Genomic DNA, 6,000 nt, shown 5'->3' with positions numbered 1-6,000 from the left:
ATCTGGAGAGCCGCAGGTTGCAGACCCCTGGGCTAGTGAGACCTGAGTCCCGAGGGATCTGATGCAGCTTTGCGGGGCCTGCAAAACAGAGCTGTTCCCCAGGCAGAGGGTTAAGCAAGCCGCAGGTTTTCCATCGCTGGCCTTCCCTCCCCACGTTTGCCCTTTCCCTTTCTGTTCTGGATAGGAGAGGTTGGATTTCTGTTACCTTTGGGTTTTAGATTATTTTTATTTATTTATTTTTCAAACTTATATACCGCCCAATCCCCGAAGGGCTCTGGGCGGTGAACAACATAAAATTCAAATACAAATAGACATAAGATCAAATACAATAATCTCTCAAAAATATAAATTAAAATGCAGCAATTAATATATAACAATGCCCGTTAAAATCCTTCTTAAACCCTCCCGAGAGGAGAGAAGAAAGGGTGGGTTCTGTAGATGATAATGAACCCAAATTTCCATGGGGATGGAAGGGAGGGGGGGGGGCACTTTCAGCGGCTGGACACTCCAAAGGCCCGGCGGAACAACTCCGTCTTACAGGCCCTGCAGAAATCACCAAGATCCCGCAGGGCCCGGACAGCTGGAGGAAGAGTGTTCCACCAGTCAGGGGCCAGGGCCGTAAAGGTCCTGGCCCGAGTGGAGGCCAGCCGCATCATTGAGGGGCCAGGGACTACCAGTAAATTGGCCTCTGCTGAGCGCTGAGGTCTAGTGGGGACATATGGGTTTTAATGTTTATTTTATTCTGGTTTTATTGCATGAAATGCAAGAAGCTGTCCTGAGCCCACAAGGAAAACGGCAGCATATAAAACTAATAAAATTAAATTAAAAAAGGCATGTTAAGATGTTTTTTAATAGAAAGGAAAATTATAGAGGTGAAAAACAGTTGCCAGTAATCCAGGTGTACAGATATTTATGCCGGCGCACTAAAGCAATTGTTCCCGAGCATATTTATTACTTATTATGAGACCTTGAAGGTGCCTTTTCCTAGCAAAAGACTTGCAGCAACCGGGATCTTGGCTGCAGAAACTTTTGTGTGTTTCTAATCAAGATGTCAGCGATCAATGACTTTTTCCCTTCAGTTCTGCAAATGGGCTTCCTTCTGGCTCTTTGTAGGTCTGAATGTTGCCATCTCTGAAGTAAGCTTATAATAATCTCTTGGTCAGTATAATACAGTTGCGTTCATTTGAAAGTGGCGTTCATTTGTTCACTTTATAGTCTGCCTTTCTCACTGAAGGGGGATTACATAGTGCAAAACGATGCACTCAAACAGAGCGTGAGATCTAATAAGCAACGCAATACAACTAGGATTACAAACATTGGAAACAGTGCAAAAAATTGTCGAAGGCTTTCACGGCCAGATTCAACTGGTTGTGGTGGGTTTTCCGGGCTGTGTGGCCGTGGTCCGGTAGATCTTGCTTCGAACGTTTTGCCTGCGTCTGTGTGTGGCATCTTCAGAGGCGTATCACAGAGAGAAGTCTGTTACACGTATAACAGACTTCTCTCTGTGATAACGCCTCTGAAGATGCCACACACAGATGCAGGTGAAATGTGAGGAACAAGATCTACCGGACCACGGCCACGCAGTCCGGAAAACCCACCACAACCAGTGCAAAAATGGTCAAACGTGGGAAATCAAGGGATGTGGAAAGTGGAATCTCAAAAGCAGAAGGAATTCAATGAGAGACAGAGTGTGCATGCCACAAATAGAGAATGTATAGCATAGTAGCATAGACTACAATCTCTCTCACTTGATGGAAGCATCAAGTTTGGAGAGGAGACATCTGAGGGGGGATATGATTGAAGTCTATAAAATTATGCATGGGGTAGAAAATGTGGACAGAGAGAAATTTTTCTCCCTTTCTCACAATACTAGAACCAGGGGGCATTCATTGAAAATGCTGGGGGGAAGAATTAGGACTAATAAAAGGAAACACTTCTTCATGCAACGTGTGATTGGTGTTTGGAATATGCTGCCACAGGAGGTGGTGATGGCCACTAACCTTGATAGCTTTAAAAGGGGCTTGGACAGATTTATGGAGGAGAAGTCGATCTGTGGCTACCAATCTTGATCCTCTTTGATCTGAGATTGCAAATGCCTTAACAGTCCAGGTGCTCGGGAGCAACAGCCGCAGAAGGCCATTGCTTTCACCTCCTGCACGTGAGCTCCCAAAGGCACCTGGTGGGCCACTGCGAGTAGCAGAGTGCTGGACTGGATGGACTCTGGTCTGATCCAGCAGGCTCTTTCTTATGTTCTTAAGGCCATTGCTTTCACCTCCTGCAGGTGAGCTCCCAAAGGCACCTGGTGGGCCACTGCGAGTAGCAGAGTGCTGGACTGGATGGACTCTGGTCTGATCCAGCAGGCTCTTTCTTATGTTCTTAAGGCCATTGCTTTCACCTCCTGCAGGTGAGCTCCCAAAGGCACCTGGTGGGCCACTGCGAGTAGCAGAGAGCTGGACTGGATGGACTCTGGTCTGATCCAGCAGGCTCTTTCTTATGTTCTTAAGGCCATTGCTTTCACCTCCTGCAGGTGAGCTCCCAAAGGCACCTGGTGGGCCACTGCGAGTAGCAGAGAGCTGGACTGGATGGACTCTGGTCTGATCCAGCAGGCTCTTTCTTATGTTCTTAAGGCCATTGCTTTCACCTCCTGCAGGTGAGCTCCCAAAGGCACTTGGTGGGCCACTGCGAGTAGCAGAGAGCTGGACTGGATGGACTCTGGTCTGATCCAGCAGGCTCTTTCTTATGTTCTTAAGGCCATTGCTTTCACCTCCTGCAGGTGAGCTCCCAAAGGCACCTGGTGGGCCACTGCGAGTAGCAGAGAGCTGGACTGGATGGACTCTGGTCTGATCCAGCAGGCTCTTTCTTATGTTCTTAAGGCCATTGCTTTCACATCCTGCATGTGAGCTCCCAAAGGCACCTGGTGGGCCACTGCGAGTAGCAGAGAGCTGGACTGGATGGACTCTGGTCTGATGTTCTTATGTAACCATTCAGTTATACTAATCCCCTTATACCATTATAAAAATGCTTTCCTGGAGCAACTCTGTTTTACATATTTTGCATAATAACATTCCTTCTTGACACAGTTTAAAAAGACATTCTGTGTGTCTGCCCTGATGTTGTGACCAAAGTCCTGAGCCCTGTTCCATCATTCTGTGTCCCTCCTCCTTTCTTCTTTGGCTTGGCTTTTGGTGGCTGGGGTTAAACCAATTTCCTTTTGATAGTGTATTTTATATTTAATGGATATCTTTATCTGTGGTTTCAACTGTGGGTTAATTGTGATTTGCCTCCAGCTCTTTGGATGGAGCCAGTTAGAAATGTACATAAATGTAGTAAATAGTTACCACCACCACCTCGCCCCAATAAGTGGGGAATGTTTTGCAGTTGTTTTCTAACTTTTAAAGATACCCTGTTTCCCCAAATATAAGACATCCCCGGAAAATAAGACATAGTAGAGGTTTGCTGAAGTGCAAAATATAAGGCATCCCCCAAAAGTAAGACGTAGCAAAGTTTTTGTTTGGAAGCATGCCCGACGAACGGAACACAGAAAAATAAGACATCCCCTGAAAATAAGACATAGCTCATCTTTGGGAGCAAAAATTAATATAAGACACTGTCTTATATTCGGGGAAACACGGTAGCACTGTGTCATGGAAGATCAAAGAACCAAAAGGGACATGACCACCTAAGCAATCCCTTAACCGCAATCATGTTTTATTTCTTTGATTTCTGTTTTTCAATAAATCTTTGAGAAATCAGCTGGCCTGAAGTTATTAGGAGGGAAAAGGACCCAGGACCGAGGTGAGATAAGGGTGGCTCTCCCAAGCTTAATCTCAGCCTCATTCGTCATACACTGGTTGCTTTTTCACTCTTCTGCATCCCACGAAACTGCAGAGGTACGCTATATTGAGCCCCATTTCGCTTTCCGTCTGGGGCTGTGCGTGTTCACTGAGTTTTCGAACTCGTTGTTTAGGTTCAAGAAGATCTGCAGCAGTTGAAGGAAAAGCTCCAGGATATCAGCCAAGGCTGGAAAGTCGAGCACGTGGAAGACCTTGAAGCTGCTATTGAAAAAACAGAGAGCGGATTAAGGGTAAGAAGAAGAAGAAGAAGAGTTTGGATTTCTATCCCCCCTTTCTCTCCTGTAAGGAGACTCAAAGGGGCTGACAATCTCCTTGCCCTTCCCCCCTCACAACAAACACCCTGTGAGGTGGGTGGGGCTGAGAGAGCTCCGAGAAGCTGTGACTCGCCCAAGGTCACCCAGCTGGCGTGTGTGGGAGTGTACAGGCTAATCTGAATTCCCCAGATCAGCCTCCACAACTCAAGCGGCAGAGCTGGGAATCAAACCTGGTTCCTCCAGATTGGATACACGAGCTCTTAACCTCCTACACCACTGCTGCTCCTACACCACTGCTGCTCCTACACCACTATAAGAGCAAGAGCCACCCTTAATGCAGAGGGGGAAGAACTCTAAACTCTTCTTTAAAGTCCGCCTCAGTGTCATCTTCTCTGTGTGTGTAGATTCCATTTCTGAGGGGGCAACCATTGGATCTGCCAAGCATTGTTCTCCGCCATCCTGATCCCACGAGTCGGGTGGTCAGAGTTCGGCAGGCCTCTTGCCTTAGACATGGCACAATCTTTGCGAAACGCAAAGCCAGCTTGGTCTCTTCCCTCCATAAACTGTGGCCAGATGCTGTGGCACCATAAACTTTGCTAACCCAAACCTTGTCCTAAAGGTCTTCATTTTTCTTCCTCTCTTGTGCCTTTACAGAAACACACAGAGAGGTATTTAAACGCTATAAACGCTTCCGTGTTAACTATTTCATCATCTGATAATGCAGGCCTGTCCTCAAAACAGATTTCCGGATGGTAAGTGTATTCCTTTAGTCCTTTATTTATTTAAAACATTTATTAGCTGCCTTTCTGCTTTGTGGAACTTGAGATGGCTTCCAATGTAAATAAAACACTAGAAAAACGACTATTATCAAATCCCACATTAAGTTATAAGTTAATTTAGTTTTACTTTACCTTGTTGCAGGAAGTGAATCGTGTGCACTGGGTGCTTTTAATAGTGTGGGAGGATCCCTTTTTGTATTTTGAAATAATCCTAAAGTTGTAGTCTTTGGTCGTTCAGGGGGCATTTTTGCAAACGGAAGGAAAAAGACTACAGCACCCCTAAAGACAAATTACACCAGTACAATCAACAGGGTAGGATATCCAGTAAGCAATGCAATAGAATTTGGATTGCAGAAATCTGCTGAAACAAAGCATTAAGATGGCTTGTTAAATGATACAGAAATGACACACTGGAATCATATTTACAGGTAGGATAGTCAGGTCGTACTTTCAGCAATAAACAGAACATGCTATACGCAGGGATACAGTCCACAGTTCCTTTCCCTTCTTTAAAGCATCTTTCTGAACCATTTAGTCATAGTGCAGATCTATGATCTGTATAAAGAAGCCCCTGTATAAAGAAGGAGCAGCAGTGGCGTAGGAGGTTAAGAGCTCATGTATCTAATCTGGAGGAACCAGGTTTGATTCCCAGCTCTGCCGCCTGAGCTGTGGAGGCTTATCTGGGGAATTCAGATTAGGCTGTGCACTCCCACACACGCCAGCTGGGTGACCTTGGGCGAGTCACAGCTTCTCGGAGCTCTCTCAGCCCCACCTACCTCACAGGGTGTTTGTTGTGAGGGGGGAAGGGCAAGGAGATTGTCAGCCCCTTTGAGTCTCCTGCAGGAGAGAAAGGGGGGACAGAAATCCAAACTCTTCTTCGTCTTCTTCTTCTTCTAAAGCATCTTTCTGAACCGTCATAGTGCAGACCTACAATCTGTATAAAGAAGCCCTCCTGAATAATTCAATTTTGCATAGTATGCAGAAAGACAGGACAGTTGGAGCCTTCCTGACCCCTTCAAGCAAGCCATTCCGTAGTGTGAGGGCCGCTACAGAAATCCATCTGCATGAGCAGTTGTTAATTTCACCCATTTGCCGGTTGGCAAAGCTGTTGTG

General features: G+C 46.1%; 1 protein-coding gene across 3 annotated transcripts in view; it reads left to right on the top strand.

The window, feature by feature from the left end:
- Positions 1-6,000, top strand: part of LOC125424758 (IQ domain-containing protein H-like) — a 72,431-nt gene that overhangs the window by 1,198 nt on the left and 65,233 nt on the right. For 2 of the 3 annotated variants that reach the window (XR_007243272.1, XM_048482199.1), the window contains exons 1-2: positions 3,889-4,084; positions 4,763-4,860. The gene's annotated coding sequence lies outside the window, so the exon portion shown is untranslated. Of the gene's footprint in view, positions 1-3,888; positions 4,085-4,762; positions 4,861-6,000 lie in introns of those variants that run through there. The other variant, XM_048482198.1, reaches the window with a different exon arrangement.

The sequence above is a fragment of the Sphaerodactylus townsendi genome, linkage group LG17, assembly GCF_021028975.2.
Source record: "Sphaerodactylus townsendi isolate TG3544 linkage group LG17, MPM_Stown_v2.3, whole genome shotgun sequence".
Lineage (NCBI taxonomy): Eukaryota > Metazoa > Chordata > Lepidosauria > Squamata > Sphaerodactylidae > Sphaerodactylus > Sphaerodactylus townsendi.
This window is presented reverse-complemented; position numbering and strand designations above follow the sequence as displayed.